This window comes from Ochlerotatus camptorhynchus, unplaced genomic scaffold (genome assembly GCF_037179485.1).
Source record: "Ochlerotatus camptorhynchus isolate MF236.1 unplaced genomic scaffold, CSIRO-AGI_Acam_v1.1 ptg000374l, whole genome shotgun sequence".
Lineage (NCBI taxonomy): Eukaryota > Metazoa > Arthropoda > Insecta > Diptera > Culicidae > Ochlerotatus > Ochlerotatus camptorhynchus.
The window spans coordinates 2,689,931-2,709,393 of NW_027040862.1; the positions used below are offsets into that span (position 1 = coordinate 2,689,931).

At 40.3% G+C, this 19,463-nt stretch overlaps 1 protein-coding gene across 2 annotated transcripts in view; it reads left to right on the forward strand.

The window, feature by feature from the left end:
• The window catches only part of LOC135710278 (uncharacterized), a 98,799-nt gene that overhangs the window by 61,333 nt on the left and 18,003 nt on the right, over positions 1-19,463 (forward strand). The window contains exon 1 of one of the 2 annotated variants that reach the window (XM_065232803.1): positions 3,545-3,565. The exons of the other annotated variant lie outside the window; for it this stretch is intronic. The gene's annotated coding sequence lies outside the window, so the exon portion shown is untranslated. Of the gene's footprint in view, positions 1-3,544; positions 3,566-19,463 lie in introns of those variants that run through there. 2 annotated transcript variants of the gene reach the window in all.

The following is a 19,463-nucleotide window of genomic DNA, read 5'->3' on the forward strand; positions in this document are numbered from 1 at the left end:
ATTTGCCTATAATTAATATCGGCAGATTTTCACATTTCTGGCGATCCTGCCAGGAGACGAAAATAGGATAAGAACGCGACCGGGACGGCCGTTCTGAATGCGAGTGAGGATGGATTTGAAAAAAATCGTCTCCTCGCCGGGGCAAAGCCACAGGAGAGAACGCGACCGGAACGGCCGTTCTGAGAAAACGAGTGAGTCCTTCTTGATGCTGCTAACAGAATTGTGAAGGTAACCACACCGGAGGTAATGGAGCCCTCGACGGAGCCAATCTGAATCGCGGTATTTATAAACGCGCCAGCAGGGGATAAGTATGCAATTCCGGCAAAACCAAGTAAGGATGAAAGTTATGAAGGAACAACAAGCAAACACAAAGAGAAGGTAGTAATCAAACGTTGACAGCCGGTATCTAGATCCTAGATACGCATTTGCATGCTGCTGGAAATTATTTGATGGACGATGAGGATAAACGGATTAAAAGTGAATAGTTGAGAGCCATGAGTATAAAGAAGAGCAGCACTATTTATTTTTGTGTTGTTATTGAATAATCTCAGTGATTTCCTGGACCTCCTGTTTATTTATTAGGCTGTTCAAAAGTTCAAAACCATGAACGCAGTCGATTGACTCTCCCACCAAAACATGTTTAGCAAACTTAGATGAATTCAGTACCCACAAGTTAAGGTTAACACTAGGAAGTAACTGAAGGTCTATTGCTGCTTCTACTACCGCCAGTGGGCATTTTAGGTCGATTCCTTCTTGGTTTCTAGGTTGTAGCATTGTCCGAGTACCATGATGATAATGTAGAGGTACATTTTCCACTTGCCGGGTGGGTCATAAGTACAGGTTTCGGCAAACGTCTACCAGAATGAGACACAGTAAAGAAATTTCTTGTCCTTGATGGACAGCCTCTGCCATCACTCACCCTTCTCCTTCTCGTGGAGGAGTTGAACTTAATGGTTGGCAACGGTCAGCGTATACTGGCTAACAGTTCCAGCAGTGGCCGACGATCTCGCGCCTACCAATCTTATCATCGTTAAAGCAAGAGGAATGAATGTTGTACAAAGAAAAACTCACATTCGTTTTATTTGATGCACGTGTTGCTTTTTAACAGGACAGGCACAGTGATTACCCTCGTATATACTATGCAATATACACAGATATAGCTCGTTCATCCATCCATGAGAACTTGGCAATGTAAACAAACAATCTCAAAATTCATAACTGCAGGGTTGCCAAACTCATGCGATACTGAGATCGACAGCTTGATTGCCACACTTCGGCACACTCGACCCAACGCTTGCCACAGTTTTCGGCACAGATAAAGTTCTCGGTACAGATTGAGGTTTGCAGAGTTGAATACCCTTTGCATATGATAGTTTTTTGATAATTTTCTTTTTGCTCGAATGTTATTCTACCATTTGTGTAGTGTGAGAGAGACGACTGTAGAGCATGAGTGTATGAATACAAACAGACTGTCGCGCACGACAACGAAGCGAGTGTAGTAAAAAAACGTCAACCGTTTCAACCCCTGTGTCCAACAGTGATCGCGTTGAGGCTTTGCTGCAGAAATTGTCCGAATCGAACAGCAGATACTGTGATCTGGTTCCAGACTACTGTGAAAATCTCCAGTCGATTAACGTTGTCCAAGTGAGTTTTAATTCTAGACGCAGCCAACGCCGCCGATGTCGCTAGGAAAAGATACGGCGATTTGTTTTTGCTTATATGAAAAAATGGGAAATACTCTATATGCTATACTCACACTGCCGTACTCTAAACGGAACTATCAATTCTATACTTTCTCCTCCTCATCTATCGTATAAAAGTTACCACTTGAAATTATGTAAATCGTTGACTTCACGCAGAAGTAATACTAAACAATAGTCAAAGTGGGAAATACTGGTTTTAATGTAAAAATTGACTCTGGTGACTCAACAAATTTTTGAGGAACACAACTACAAAATATTGTTTTCTCTGATTACGCAAAAAACTCGAAAAAATAATAAAAAAAATATGGAAATAAAATTAGCTCTCCATACATTTTTTATTAACATTATGCCAATAGAAAGGTGGGTGGCGCCATGATATTAGTGAAATTAAAACTGACAGCATTCAGTGATTCATTATCATTAATTATTGATAAAAAAAAAACTTCCCGAAGGAGAGAGAAGATATGAGATGGATAATAACTATGTAGGTCATGACCTTTCATACAAATTTCCTGACAGTTGGTGAAAGGTCATTTGGATTCAAGCTGCTGCACGGGTAAGTTGGACATTGATAAGCTGCATCGTGGGTGATTTGCCCATAGTTAATATCGGTGGATTTTCACAAGCACCAATGCTACCGACGGCAGGAGGCAGCTCCCACATCTGGACTCTACCTATCGACCCATCAACTCATGAACCGGGGACCAACGCTTTTACTTGTTATGCCTCAAGCCTGCTGGGGTGAGAGGTAATCACGCTTACCACTACACCACCGGCGCCGCTTCTAGCAACAGTGACATTTTGAAAAGTAATAAAGTATTAATTTTAACAGATGCGTTGAAGCATTACTGATCGATTGGTGATAAATTTATTGAAATTGCTCCTGGGGCAGCTGAGTTATTAACGTTCAATGTCTTTCATAATTTCGTTACATGTTCCATTTTCGGTTCTCACAAAGTGTACCCCCATATAAATCAAAAATTCCGTGTGTTTTGTGCACGAAAATGTGTATTATTGTCATTAGAAAACGAGGCGTTTCCGTGCGTTGCGTTGCGTTTGTAATGGAGTAATTCGTAGATTGCATACTGGCAGCTGTCATGTATCTACTTTAACTTCTTTATTCTATTGGCTCAAGGAAAATTATTTGGGAATCAATAACTCTGCAATCAGAATTCAGAACAGGATAAGCATGACAATTACCATTGTCGGCCACGCCCATCTTCTCCGTTACGGGGAAAGAGAAAACGAGGTGTATCTGTGATGGGAAAAGTGGTTTCTCTAACACAGTCGCCGAATATTGATACCGAACACGTAATCCTACGTCAAATCTACGGTCGTGTCTTGGATACAAATTCTTTTGGAGGACTACCCTAGCACTGCGATCGACAAATTAGCCAGCTGATCAGCCGTATGATGTAGAAGTAGGAAGGTAGATTGTTCGACCGTGGCTTTGTTCCAGTCATCGACAATCAACAACAGATCACTTTCGCTTTCTTAATGGATGAGTCTCACGGGAGATAAAATTTTGTTTGAGAGCGAGAGATTTGGTCTACGAACCGTTCGTTGGTGAAATTCACCACGTCTACGATCTTATAGTGGGATTGGGATAATTAGGTTTAGATACGAATTTGTATTTTAGTAATAAGTGGCACAAGGTCGAAGATAATCCTGCGAGGCCAACAATAAATATAGTTTGTTAATGTGAATAAATGTAGTGTTGTAGTGCGATTGTGTGAGTCCCAAGGAACTTATGTGTTTTTTGTGTGTGCCAAGAAGAAGGCCCATATCCCACCAACCTACCACTCAAATCCAAAGCCGACGGTCAGAGTGTCCACCACCGAAGTTTAGCCACCTAGTCTCAGGTAATCCAACATCAATGTTTTGATTTTATCCTAACGTTACCTCAATGTTATATCACAGACAAGCAGACACAACACATTGAACATTTATCATTGTAAACCCTACCGCAATCTGTCGTATATACTTTGATGGGAAATACACTGTGGTTGTAGTGTGTAAACGTCAAACGCTAGGGAATTGATTATGTGCACGACAAGTGGTAGTACCAACAATCAATACGAAACTAACGATTTTAAATTGGCTCACTACTTGACTAGCCTATTGGTCCCAAGCAAACGATTAACGTACCCCATTCTAGTCGAAATTCTACTACTACACAATGTTTGTTTTGATTCGCTATGAAAGTTTGACAGATAAAATGAGGGGTTATTGGTTTTTCCTATGTTTCGAGGGGTGAATCGATTAGCTTGGGACCGAAGAGCAAGGTTGCAAAGACTCATTTCAGCTAAAATAATGTTTTTCGGAATAATAAAACCAAAAGATGGTATGATGGCATGTTTTACTTGTAACTTACAAGAAGAGGTTACAAAGTATGCATTGGAAACATAAAACCTGTAAATTTTGCTTTCTATGAGTCACAATCAGCGATTTGCTGATCGCTGAGTGAGTGAGTGAGTTTGTGAAAAATCGCTGATTGTGACTCTCATGAAGTGAAATAAACAGGTTTAATATGTCAAACACATTCTTTGCAACCTCTTCTTGTATCCTACCAATTCAAAATTTGATCATGGCATCTAATTATTTCATAATTTAGAAAAACATTGTTTTAGCTGAAATGAGTCTTTGCAACCTTGCCGAAGAGAGTACCAGAGCTGAGCCAAAAAGTTGAGCACGTTATTTCGGGACCTTCTAGTCTTAGAGTTACCTCTATGGTAGTACTACCAACTAAGAAACATATAAATTTACCGTTAAAAACGATTTTGATGAACCTTTAAGAGTGTCATGTCTGCTTGTCTGCGATCATACCTTCACTATCGCAACTTCGGGTAATCTGCGAAAGTACTTGCATGTTTCTCAGGCACTTTTGATCTAACTGCAATTACTCTCTCATACTCGAAATGTGCCACGACCAAATTGGCACAACGACGCCCTATACGCTATCTAACCGAAGGGCAGGGCGGCTCCGATTCTCAAGCTTGTGTTGGATATTCGATGTCAGCGAAAGGGAACTGCTACCGGGACACGAAGTTCAGGATCCTCTACAAGATCAGTTTCTTGGAGCTGCTTAAGTTCCGGGTTTGCCATCATGTTCCAAAATCCGGATGAATTCAAATCCCGTGTGGCACGTCGAAAACCCGAGAGCGGTGAAAAAATGTTCCCTTCTGCACTATTTACTTTAACGATTCAGAAGACGTTACTTCCTCTTAGGTTAGTTCGGCCTACTTCGGTTGATGTTTACTCTCTAATGAGCTAAGCTGGTATATGCACGGAAAGACGAAACAACTCAAAATTAAGTCATTTGTACTCATCTTGACAGCTAAGTGCAACCACTCAAAATTGAGTTCTTTGCAAAGTATCCAATTTTAAGTATTTTGCATACACATCGTTTTGAGTCAAATTCAACTGTTTCATTAAGAGTGAATGTTTGGTAAAATCTACTCAAAACCGGGTTTCATTTTAATAAATTATACTGGAAATTTGATTCTTCAAATATTTATTTTGAATTCTTAAAATGAGCATTATAATCAACAAATTTATTATTATTATTATTCGTATGAAACAATTTAACAATTTTCAACTCATCAAACAATATTATTCTTCATTACTATTAAATGCGGCCGTCCAGAACTTGGCGTGGTGTATTCAGTTTTTGGGTTCTTCTTAGACAAGCATTCCGGTTTGAAATGGAACACAACGACGTCCTATCACAACCGGCCAGCTGAATCTGTTATCAGTCCAACCTGCAAGTGAACTTCAAATGCTGGCTATTCGTCTCGATGGCCTATTTCGTCTTCTTGATGTTTTAGAATCTGAAAAGTTTTTAATTGAGGACATTTACAGAGTGTTTATATAAGCATTATATTTAAACATAACGGGTAGTGAAATCATGTTGCTGGCTAACACCGACAGATTTTCTGATGGTACCTTTCTTTCGGCAAACTGATGATCCCATATCCTTATGAGACAACCCAAAGGACGTTAGAATCGTATTGATTTTCATCTATTGGTCCCCATGTGCAGATGTCCGTTTTTGGCTCTCAGGATGTTCCTCCGCAGCGGAAAACTTCTATTCCCGAAACTGCTCATCTGAATATCATAGCGGATGATTATGCCTAAAATAAATGAAAATTCCTTTCATGTTCAATGCCTTCAAGTTCTCATGGATGACGCAAACTTACCACATCGAATAGTCCGTTGGTTCCGAGGTTGGTCCAATTGGTTAGTAGTCATCACCTCAAGAATCCTGAGCCCATCCAGTGTATGGAAAATTCACAAAACTGTTGCTTCCAACAGACGACAAAGCGAGAATAAAATAAACATGGCGCAGGCTACGATTTTTCATCCAAAATTAAGTGCAATCGCTACACTTGATTTTGGATACTTTCATAGCGCGGAAGACAAAACAACTCAAAATCTAGATACAATGTACTCAAAAATAAGTTCTAGTTGTACTTCAGGATTAACTTAAAAGTACTCACCAATGAGAACAAATTTTCATCCAAAACTGTGGTGATAACGGAGTACTGATTTTAAGGTACTTTATATCTCGGTTTTGAGTTGTTTCGTCTTTCCGTGTGTAAGCCGTGGTATATTGAGTTCTCCAAGCAGGATCTCACGAACACTACACTACACGGTGTTTCGCGAAAACCCATTAATGGGTATAAAAATACCCATTTCCGCTAAAAGTGCCCCTCCTCATTTAATGGGTAAACTATGGTTTACTCTAGAAACACTGGAATGAGAGACCAGCGGAGAAAAAAAACATGAATTTGGCAACAAGATAGACATCAAAGCAATCCTGGCCTCACTTGCATTTGTAACTGCTTGCGAGTGACTTCGCCAATGCACCGATGAGCGAGTTCATGAGTGATTGTTAAACGATGTTAATACTCCTCCCTAATTGAAGCAAACCATTTGTAAACATTGCAGATTGGAACCGCTTTTGACAGTTCGATTGGAATCATAACAGTGTCTCCGCTGGTCTCTTATTCCAGTGTTTCTAGTTTACTCATAAATGGGTAAATGGGTGGTCTGTCAATAAATGGGTGTTTTTTCACCCATTTTCTTATATTGTGTTTACCGTAAAATGGGTGAAAAAACACCCATTTTTACAAATGGAGGATGCAAGCGCTCGTTGATGTAAAAATGTTTTTAAAACATTGAAAATAAATGCAGGTGTTCCGCTCAAATTTTTCACAAAACATTATAATACAAATTATCCATTGTATTGACTTATCCGTAAGCCTCTCCAACGTTTTGGATTCTAACATTTTCCGGAGATCGTTGCTGCGGACAGTAACTGTTTGCATCGAGGTTTGCATTCCCAATGAGCCGGTGACGGAAATGAGACGATAAAATTTCGAAGTGTTTTTTCACCCATTAATGGGTAAACAATATACCCATTATTCAGCCGTGAACTGATTCTTTAAATGGGTATTTTTTCACCCATTTTATGATTTCAAAATTCCCCCATTTTTTGACAGCTGCATACATGGTTTGAAAATGGGTATTTTTTTACCCATTAATGGGTTTTCACGAAACACCGTGTAATAACATAGTTTTACACACACTAGCGTATACTGTCATGTGCACGGTAAGAATCAAACATCCGTTTATGAGTAAAAGTGAACCCATTGTCAATAAAAGTGGCACTACTAATTAATGAGCAATTTATTATGCAAATTAAGTAATAACTGTTAGCTACTGTTAGCAAAAACTCATTGATGTTAAAATAATTTACTCATTAATGAGGAAAGCCACTTTTATTAAAAATGGGTTAACTTTTACTCATAAAAGGGTATTTGACTGTTACCGTGCAAGCGTAGGGTTTGTTTTCGTTTTGTTGTTTATTTTTACTATAGAATGACAGTTCTTACAGCAAACAAAAAATTTCTCACAGCTAACAAAAAAATTCATCTCACTAACACACGCAACTCGCACCAATACGAACCCGGCTGAAGAGGACTATGTGAATGATATTTTTGCTAAAATTCGGCCATTTTGAAAGAAAAAACTTCGAAAAATTTTAACAAATCATAACTCGAAAACGTCACTTCCAAACTTCCAATTGAAATGACGTCTGAGACCAAGTTTTTGGAAGACATGTTATGCTATGTGAATACCCTTAATTATCTTTATTCTGATTGCCTGCGAGTAATTCATGGACGATTCCTCTGCTCCTGTAGTGCGGAGCGCATGGGAACCGTTCTTCCTTTGCCACCAGCTGTCGGTTTGTTGCTACGGTGATTGATTCGGAAATCGATGGTAATCTGATTTAGAGAATATTGTCTCTTCACCAGTAGGTAGGTACCGGTTCAGTGCGCCGCTTCGGTGCTGTGCCGTGTCGTAAGGTAGGTACACGAACATACCGAACAACAAGCAACATGTATCTACAACAGAAAGTGGCATGAGGGGAGGCAATTCCGTTTTCTTCACTAACCATCATGCCGCTTCCTTCTTAGAAGACGAAGAAGACAACTGCTGCTCTCCGCACTAACTGCACCGGGAAATGATGGTTCGGTTATGATTTCGGAAAATAGATTTTCCCTCTTTCCTGTGCCCTTGTATTATGCTTCGAACTTGTGGAATGCTATTTACATATTCTCATCATCAATTTATGCGTTATGTTGAGTGTATGACACTTCAGAAGATCTCAACAACCTGTGTGGTTGCTATATGTAGATCCGTTGGAGTGAGTAGAAACGATTTAATACTACGTTTTACCACACTTGATGGCACGATGCGCAACACGTTGAAGGAAATGAAGAACTCGAACATGTGATTCTGATTGGGAAATGTTTCGACGGCTCTATTTAAGAATGACGGAACGAAGCAATTCGCTGCAACAAAAAAACCGAAAGTGCGTGTTTATTTTACCCATTTTACCAAGCTTCAATGTAAATGAATCATGATTTCCGAGCAAACTTTTAATGGAAATATGCAAATACCTGCGTAGCTTCACATCATTTCGGTGTGTTTACTTGTGCAACAGAATTGGTAGAATGGAAACGGATGGCCATTGGCGATAATCATTATGCAAATCAAATTTCCGAATGCTTTGTTTTTCATTTCAAACTGTCACTTTGCTGTCATGGTATACATCATTGCATCGGAAGCTGAAATCAGTTCAGTGTTATTTTAAACGGTTAAACGAGCTGACTTTGAAACGTGCGTCGTAAAATAAGGAAATTCTTGTCACGTCATTTCGACTGTGCTTGTGCTTGGACTTCGTCGGTCCGTCTTTGTGTTGATTCCGGTAGGGTGTTCTAAAATCTCTTGACTGAATGTTTACTTTACACAATGTAGCGAACGGACGAACGAACGAACGAACGAACGAACGAACGAACGGGAAGGGTTCTTAATTGCGTTTTATTTCTTTTGAAGATTTTTGTATTTGGATGTGTCGAAAGAGAGGGGCGCTATTCATTTGCGTGTTCAATGTCACCAAACACAAAGGCTGCCGATTTCCAGATGTATTTATTGCGCGATAGTTTTAACGAGGTAATTAGCAGCGCACAGTGTAGATGTCCGTTTCTTCAAGCGTAAATTGATCGTAGATACTGAATTTCCAGTTACAGACAAGGTTTGTCACCCAAAATTTTCTGACCAGATAATTGCCAAACAGCTCGCGCAAATTAATTTTTAATTGAACTGGAAAACTTGCATCTACAGCTTCCCAAGTAACAATAAATTCAACAGCCATTTGGCTTTCGCTCTTGTTCCATAGCAGCCACATGAAGATGAAGATCTAAGAATTATGCTGTTTCAAGGGGTACTCAACTCTGCACACCTTAATATGTGCCGAGAGATTAGAAACTGTGCCAAGCGCTATGCCAGCTGTGCCGAAGTAGGCCGAACTATGCCAATTAAGGTGTCAATATCCCATGAGTTTGACGACCCTAAGGACATAGGGTAAATTACGGCTTCGGCAATACCTTATTCTATTATCGTCAGGCGGTAAACAACATCCTTGAGAGCTCAATGTTGGCATTTGGATACATTGTGTTTCAGAGCATCTATTGGTCAAATTTGAGTGCTTTAGGACTTAGTTTACCGCCTGACGATAGTACGTTAAGGTATTGCCGAAGCCGACGTTTCCTCTATGTGATTGTGTTTAAATTTTCATTTTCGGAGCGGGATGTGAAAATGGAAGTTATCACACCTATACGGTGTTCAAACCAACTCGACCGTTCCACAAGATTCTGAATGGATGTCAAAATGATATGAACACCTGCAAGGAATCAGTAATTCAAATTGACAATTTCAATTACTGATTCCTTGCAGGTGTTCAGAAACGAAGTAGTAACCTGATCGATGGAGGAAGAAAATTTCACCTCTCCAACTAAGGCAAGTAAATGACTCGAATGGACGAAAAGATGAACGATGGTCATCTAATCGACGCGTCGAGTACGTCGTGCAGACTCAGAGCCATCCTTGCAAAAAGATAGCTCGTAATGTCTGGATGAACTGTCTGTGTTAAACAATTATTACTACTGCCTGCTTGTCGATAATTTGGTCAATAATCTAGTGTTGATGTAACTAGTGGTTCAGATTGCAAATATATAAGCACAATTCAGATATGCTTCACATCTGTAGTTCGACTGTAGGCACTCTTGACTGCACGCCTACAGACTCTTGTGAGGCTCTTACTGAACAGAAAATTGCTTAGGATCGTCAACCGGGAACCGCTAAGCGCACCGAAACTCACTCTGCAGCGAGTCCAGTGGACCGGTCTCTTGCGATGAACAAGTTGAATTAGTTAGGTGACAAAATTCACTAGTGACAGACAGTCACACGATTCGCAGAGTGATCTATGGAAAAATTCAGGAGAAATCATGATAAATTACATAACTCTGGCCGAAAAAACCCCTATGATAAGCTTTTTGTCTTTATTGTTTATTCGGTGTTGGGTCATTAAGCCGAACTTCGTTGGGCTGAAGGACGTTAAGCCGATGTACAATTAGCAGTAATTCTGCATAACAAACTTGTAAATTGCCCTATCCTTCGTTCCAAATGTAAATTTGTCCATCGCAAGATACAGGATATTCTTCCGGCCGTTCTCGGATCAGTAATGGCTTGATTGTACGTGTTGCGCACTTTTGGTCGAATTTCACTGCAATGAAAAGCCTTAAGGCCCAAGCGCAATCACAGCGGAAGTGGAACGGCAGCGGCAGCGGATCTGAGTAAGCTAACATGTCGGATTGAACATTAGTTAGAACCAAATCGGCTTCGGTTAGGCATCTTGATGTCATTTGTGACAACTGTCAAACTTTCCGTTTTCGTTCCGCTTCCGCCCATATTGCGTTTAGGCCTTTATTTTCAAAATTTCTTCTGCAGTATCATCCCTACAGATGATGGAGAACAACTTCTGCTTCTGGACAAAACCACAAGCCGTAGGGGTCTTGCTGCGAATCAGATTAGATCGGTGGCGACGCGTGACATTTTCAGACACCTGTTCAACATTTTTACTAAAACAAGATTTTTGGTATATTTTCGAATTTATTCACAACGTTTTTGCCTATCTATACAAGAGTGGAATTCTCCTATTAATTTTGCCCGAAAATGCGTCAATGATGTCATCGTAAAATAATGGTCTTTTCATGATTTCATTCAGCAACTGTCCCTCTACAGCCATCATCATCAATCCAAACAGTCGCGTTTCACCCATTGTCGTTCTCAAATAATTTTTCAGACGCCGTAGAACTGAAAATGACCTCTCGACGGATGCTGTTGTGTTTGGCAACGTTAGTATTAATTTGGCAAGCCTTAGAGTTTCCGAAAAGGTTTGGTGGAGGTTTTTCTCAATAATGATTGCAATGATGTCTTTGATTTTTTTACCTCTGAACTCCTGGCGTGAGTACAACACATTTAGCTCGTTGCTTAGTTTAGCTTCATCGAACTTAGTATCAAATTTAATTAGAATTTTCAACAATTCAGTCGGGAAAGCAACGTGACAGCTTTCAAACTTATCGTGGTTTAATAGACCGATGAATTTGTAGTCATCGAGTTCTTTAAACCGTTTTGTCATTTCGTCGAGAATTTTATCAATAACGGAGTCATGAAGCTGCCGATGATTGATCTTGCTTCTTTTTGTGCTTGCGCCAGACATTTCAATAGCCGCACTGAGCAGATTATCAAAATGAATATCTCTTTTTAATTCCTCTATGGAAGTATAGCACACTTTAACGTTCCGTACACATTCTACTACGTCTAATTCTTTTGCTTGCAGGATTTGGTAAAGAACATCCGTATGTGCGAACATATTAGCAAACATTTTGAGCAGAAAGATAGTGTTGAACTCAAGCATGAAGGCATGGAGACCTCTGGCAGTTGTACAAGTCTCAGCGTCGAATTCACTGTCACCAAGATAAATCTCTCCTAAACACTCATTAATAGCAGCATAATTTAGATCGACAATCTTTATCATGCGCGAGCTGTACGACCATTTAGTTTTGCAAACGTTTGGAATTTTTGTGTTCATAAACTCCTTCAATTTCCCACAACGTTTCGGCGATTGCGAAAAAAACGATGCAAGGGACGAGAGCGTATTGAAAAACCTTGAACACTTTTTGTTGTTTACACAAGAGTGTAGTAGCACCAAGCTCAGCACATGTGCGCGACAATGAATAAATCCAGCTTTTGGAAAGCGTTGCTTCACCAATGTTTGAACACCGGATGTTTCTCCCGACATTACAGCAGCACCGTCATAACTTTGCGCTACTAACTTGTCAGCATTCAGACCAAAGATTGCTGCAATTTCTTCTACTTGTGCAGCCAACGCAACGGCGGTTTTGTCACTACTTACATCTACCAAACGAACAAGCCTTTCAACTGGTGTTCCTAAAATTGTAAAATATGAATCAGATTTTCGAAATCATATTCATTTGTTAAGTTGTTACCATCGGGTTTAACGTAACGTAGAGTACATGACAGTTGTGATAAGCGTGCCGAATCCGTCGATTCATCCAACAATATGGAGACGAACTCTGCTTCGTTAACTTCTGCTTTGATGATCTGCTACATGTACTCTCCAACACATTCAATCAACTCGTTCTGGATACCTCCGGACGTTCCACTAAACACCTTCTTTTCAATAAACTCTTGAAACGCGGGGTCCTTGGTGGCAACCACGATGCAAAAGTCTGTATAGTTTCCTCTATTGGTAGAATCCGATTTCTCGTTATGGCCACGGAAGGCAAGTCCATGTGTCCCAAGGAAACAAGTGACTTCAATCAGAGTTTTCATCCCGTTCCTATTTTTAGTCACCTCTGCATTGTGTTTGTTTCTGGCAACTTGCCGGCTGTGGTCTAGCGATTCATCAATTCGTAGCTGTCCGAATGTTATCAATGCAAATGAATTATTTATGTGATCCTTCGAACTTGAATGCGTTTTTGTAGATGCCGAAAGGTGGTTCAGATCACTATATCCTTCCTTGGACCATACACTTTTTTCATTGGGGCTTCGGAACAACAAACATGGCCAGCAATAGAGTTTGTTCAATTTCGTGGAACCACAAAGCCATTGTTGATCATATGATGACATATTAAAGTTACGTGACATTATTTTTCCTTTCAATTTATACGTAGATTTCAATTGCTCCATAGGTGGGCGAGGAACCGAACTATTCACAAGTGCCATTTTGTCCTCTATTGTACGGGCGGAAAAAGGACATTTTAGGATTTGCTCGATTATGCAATTTTCAGCTTTATCCTCCATCTGAAAGATTCATTCAAAAGCAGTTTATTACGTTGTGATAAATTCTGCACTATGTAAATTTACTTACCACGTCGACCACAGTTCAATGAATTTTATAGTCATTGAGCGTGAAGGCGGGAAACAATAAGTACAGAGAGAGGTAGCTCATACAGTGAAATGTGTTTGTATAAGTAAACCAAAAATCAACGCAAACGCAAATAGTGACGTCACTGCTTGCGTGTATCGTACAGTGGTTGTGTGAGTGATTGCTACACCTCGGTAATCCTTGCCTTGGGCGGGAAGCACGAACGGAGAGGAAAACGAAACAAACGAACAAATTCATTCAACACGAAGACGTGGTTGTGTTTGCGTTTAGACATTTCCATCGCTTTTGTTCAGCAGAAAACTTGAACCTCATCGAGACCACGCACATTACCGCATCAAACTGCGTGAGCAGGACGCTTTGAAACTGATGTTCTCTGTCTACTCAGCTGTCAGGTCGACGGTACACGGCAAGAAAAAAATACTCAAAATTAAGTTTAAAAAAACTCAACGTTGGGTTCTATCATTTGAGGTCTGCCGTTGAGTGAATCAGAAAAGCGGCGTTGGTTAAAATTTACTCAACTATTGAGTAATAATAAATGAACTCAAATATAAGTTTATTTTCATTGAGGTTGCTTTTATGCGCCTTTAACCATTTCATTTTCACAAGCGTTGATAGACGAGTGGTCAACACACGGGCCCCGTAATCTCAACGTCCATGGTTCGGTTCCAGTCTGCTCCGTTTTATAATTTTTTTGTCAACACCAGGATTACTCAAAATTGAGTTTTTTTCTTTAACTTAATTTTACCTAGCCCCACGGAAGCCACGTGATGAGTGAAAGGAACTCAATTTTAGGTACTTTTTTCTTACCGTGTATAACAATATGCCAAGGAAAGGTTTGAATACAAACTACCAACACCACCCATGGCCCACAAAATCACCCACTGGACAGTACACAGCCACACCACTAAACGACAGGAAGATCCTCTACCTACCATCAGATGGCACTGTTTACTGGATTTGGAGGCCATTAGGAGGTGTCATAATGGGGCCATGATGAGACGAAATAGGGCGGAAGGACGATGGCTCATCGAGGAGGAGAGGGATAGCCGCCATCGTTGAGAATCATTTGATTGGCGATACTCAACAGCGAGGCTTCGTAAAGCAAGTCCAAGCAAGTTTGAAATTCAGTAAGAACCGTGAGGACGTGAAAGAAGTGAAGAAGTAGAGTGAGGTGCAGAACCATCCAGGTAAAATTCTCTTCGAGAGAAACACTTTCTCGATCGCCAATAACCGCCATCGTGATTCCCCATTATGTCCACAGGACCCCGTAGTTTACCGCTGGAAATTCATCCACGGCGTGGTCAGAACCCGTAGTGTCCGTCATTTGGCATACGGCGCAGTTAGACACGGAGCATCTTCCGATACGAAGGTATCCGGGAATACAAACCAACGGCCCATCGACCGTTAGACGCCACGAGTATAGTGAGGAGAGAGAGAGAGATCGAAGAGCCGTCGCGGAAAGTACCGAAGTACGCGACCGGCTTGCGAACCAAGTCGAGGGTTCAAAGTTGAAGGAAAGGAACCGACTGGACTGTGAAAAGATCGCTCAATAATTGGGTCAGGATTATCGCAAAGAGCTTCAGAAATTCCTTCTGATGTACCGTGCTGCTTCTCACTCTACGACTGGACGTTCGCCATCAGAGCTACTATTTAGAAGGATAATACGAAATAAGCTTCCACAGATTACGCCTACCTGTGACGATGAGGAGATAAAGGATCACGAGAATCGCAGATAAGCACGAGAAAGTGAGGTGTTAGTGGGAGACCGGGTGCTGATGAAAAGATTTAAGAGAGACAACAAGCTAAGCACCGATTTTGTCAATGAGGAATTTGTTGTGCTCACCAAAACTGGGTCTTATGCTGCAATAAAACTACAAGGGACAGCCCTATGTGGTTGTACGCAATGGTGAAGTATGCCTACGTGGTCTTATATAATAAATCTTATTTGTTAACTACAGCAGGAGCTTGTGTTTTGTGTAGGAATAGGAATTTGAGCGGGGTTCTCTCTGTTTATACTCTTGAGTATGACGCGCTTGATAAAAATGGCCCACAGCGACCCACGAAGAGCTACTCAGGGTTATTCTGTGTGGCGAATGAGGTGAGACGACAATTATTACCTCGCAGTCACATGACTCTTCTCACTCTATAGACGAGTGCACGGATGGATTTGAGTTCACTCACTCGACAAAAAGTGACACAACAGCGGGGCCCTGTTTACTCAAAATGAACACATGAATAATACTCGCGTAACATACGAAACGGGCCTATCAACTTTTGTACACAAAACTTGTTAAGCCCTTTTCGTGCGAACCGAATACGCCCCGTAAACTAACAACACCATTGGGTAGGGGAAATTCTTCCCTACCCAATAGTGCTCTTGGTTTGCGTGGGCGTACTTCGGTTATCGTAAAAAGGACCTAGGAAGTTGTTTACAAAAGTTGATAGGCTCTTTTCAAAAGTTACGCGTGCATTATTCATGTGTTCATTTTTAGTAAACAGAGCCTCGCTGTTGTGTCACTTTTTGTCGAGTGAGTGAACTGAAATCCATCCGTGCACTCGTCTATTCCGACAGTCGACTCGGATGACGTGAGAGGTTCATTCTTAAACGCTGTACAGACTGGAGAGTTATAACATGTTATAACGGTTGTCAAATAATTGCAACACAAAGATGCAACATCAAGATAGCGCTATAACATGTTATAACTCTGTAGTCTGAACGTACTATTAGGTGAGTGGCAAAGTGACCGGTGTTCATTCGCCGAAATGTCAGTTTGCTTTGTTTTTCGAAAAGGGCCTACGCAGTTTTGGTAGGTTCATGTATCAGTTTAATTGCAGGTTTTTATTTTTACTATGAACATGCTTTTCGAGTCGATTTTCATGTCAAACAAGGCAGATTAAAATATTTTAATTTTTTCTTAAACATAATCCGCGTTCACATGTTTGAAATAATGCATGAAAATATCATTAAAATGAATTGGAAATGTTCGGTATGTGCTAGACCCTTTCAGTTTTAACTGTTTGTTGTTTTCGATTGCGAGCGAAGATTTTTTTTTCCAATCATGTTTTTTTTTAATTATTAATACACTGAAACTTCCATTTACGAACCAAACCGGCGCACAATACGGGTATTTTTGGTATCGGGGTGACGTGTACGGACCGGACATTGATGTTTGGGGCCGTTTTGAAATTTAAGATGGCGGCTTTAGAGAAAAACTGGGATATACTGCCAAATTACCCACAATATTGGATATTTTTTTAAATCTTGGTGACTTGTAGGGTCCGGAAAACCAAGTCATTCCGGGTGCAGAACAACTTTGGGAATTCTGTGATAAACATCTCAATGTGGGTATTTTTGGAATCTTGATGACGTGTAGGGACCGGAAACATATGTCTGACACCTTTTTCAAATTCAGTATGTCGGCTTCCAGTTGGAGAAAAACTCGGAATTTTTGTCAAATATCCCACAATATTGGTACTTTTGGAGTCGGGGTTACGTGTAAGGGCCGGAAATCGATGTCTGCGGCCATTTTAAAATTCAAGATGGTGGCTTTCGGTTGGAAAAAAAAACTTGAAAATTATGTCAAATACCTCTCACTATGGGTATTTTCAGAATCTTGGTGAAGTGTATGGACGGGAAACCCATGTCTGACACAATTTTAAATTCAATATGCCAGCTTTCGGTTAGTGAAAAGCTGGGAAATACTGCCAAATTACCCACAATATGGGTATTTTTGGAGTCTTGACGTGTTGGGACCTTGGTGACGTGTAGGGACCGGATATCGATGTCTGAGGCCGTTTTGAAATTCAATATTGCGGCTTCCGGTTGTAGAAAAACTTGGAAATTCTGTCAAATACCCCTTACTATGGGTATTATTGGAAACGGGGTGACGTGTTGGGACCGGAAATCCAAGCCCAGCGCCATTTTGATATCCAAGATGGCGGCTTCCGGTTAAATAAAAACTGGGATATTCTGTCAAATACACCGCCTTATGAGTATTTTAAAAATCTTGGTGACGTGTTGGGACCGGAAATCGATGTCTCACGCCTTTTTTGAAATTCAAGATGGTGAATTGAAAAATTGAAAAATACTATCAATTGTGAAAATATAAAAAATATTTTTGCAATTGTGGTGATGTGTAGAGACATTTTGAATTCAATATGGTGGCTTTCTGTTCGAAAAAAAATTAGGAATTCTGTCCAATTGAGGGGTAAATATGGGTATTCTTGGAATCGGAGTGACGTGTAAGGACGGAAAACCCATCCGTATTTTTCTATTTTTCTGTATTCGGAAGCCACCATATTGGATTTCAAAAAGGCGTCAGACATTGCTTCCCGGTCTCTACACGTCACCTCGATTCCAAAAATACCCATATTGTGGTGTATTTGACAGTGTTTCCAAGTTTTTCTTCTACCAGAACCCACCATCGTGGATTTCAACATAGCGTCAGACATGAATTTCCGGTCTCTACACATCAACGCGATTCCGAAAATACCCATATTGAGGGATATTTGACAGTATTTTTATATTTTTATCTACCTGGAAACCGCTATTTGAATTTCAAAAAGGCGTCAGATATGGATTTCCGGACTCTACACGTTATCTCGATTCCAAAAATTCTCATATTGTAGAATATTTGATAGAATTTTTATGGTTTTCTCCAACCGGAAACCGCCATCTTGAATTTCAAAACGGACTAAGACATCGATTTCCGGTTCTCACACGTGTACCAAACTCAAAAAATACCTATATAGTGGGATATTTGACATAATTTCCAAGTTTGTCACCAACCGCAAGCTGCCAAATTTCAAAAATACCAATATTGTGGGTAATTTCACAGTATTTCCCAGTTTATCTCTATCCGGAAATCGCCATATTTAATTTCAGAATGACGTCAGACATGGTTTTTCGGTCCCTACACGTCACCCCGACTCCAAAAATACCCATATTGAGGGGTATTTGACAGAATTTCAAAGTTTTTCTTAAACTGGAAGCCGCCATCTTGAATTTTTTTAAACGCTTCAGACATAGATTTCCGATACAACACGTCACCTTGATTCCAAAAATACTAATTGGGTAATTTGGCAGTATTTCCCAATTTTTCTCTAGCCGGAAGCCGCCATATTGATTTCAAAATGGTGTCATACATGGGTTTCAGGGCCCTACATGTCACCCCGATGATAAAAATACCCATATTGGGGGCTATTTGGCAGAATTTACAATTTTTCTCAAACCGAACGCCGCCATATTGAATTCAAAATGGCGTCAGACATGGTTTTCCGGTCCCTACGCTGCACCCCAATTCCAAAAATACTCATATTGAGGGGTATTTGACAGAATTTTCAAGTTTTTCTCCAACCGGAAGCTGCCATCTTGAATTTCAAAATGGCATCAGACATCGATTTCCGGTCCCTACACGTCATCCCGACTCCAAAAATACCAGTTTTGTGGGGCATTTAGCAGAATTTCCAAATTTTTCTCCAACCGGAAGCCGCAATATTGAATTTCAAAATGGTCTCAGACATGGGTTTCCGCGAGGGTTTCCGATCCCTACACGTCACTCTGATTCCAAAAATACCCATATTGAGAAAGCCGAAGAAATTATTGGCTGGAATAGAAACAAAAAAAATGATTGAAACAAATTTAGAAGTAATAAATTACGTAAAACCACAACCATCTCTTATATAAATCCAACGGTTTCCATCCAAGGTTGCAAATACTCATTTCAGCTAAAATAATGTTTTTCGGAATAATAAAACCAAAAGATGGTATGATGGCATGTTTTACTTGTAACTTACAAGAAGAGGTTACAAAGTATGCGTTGGAAACATAAAACCTGTAAATTTTGCTTTCTATGAGTCACAATCAGCGATTTGCTGATCGCTGAGTGAGTGAGTGAGTGAGTGAGTGAGTTTGTGAAAAATCGCTGATTGTGACTCTC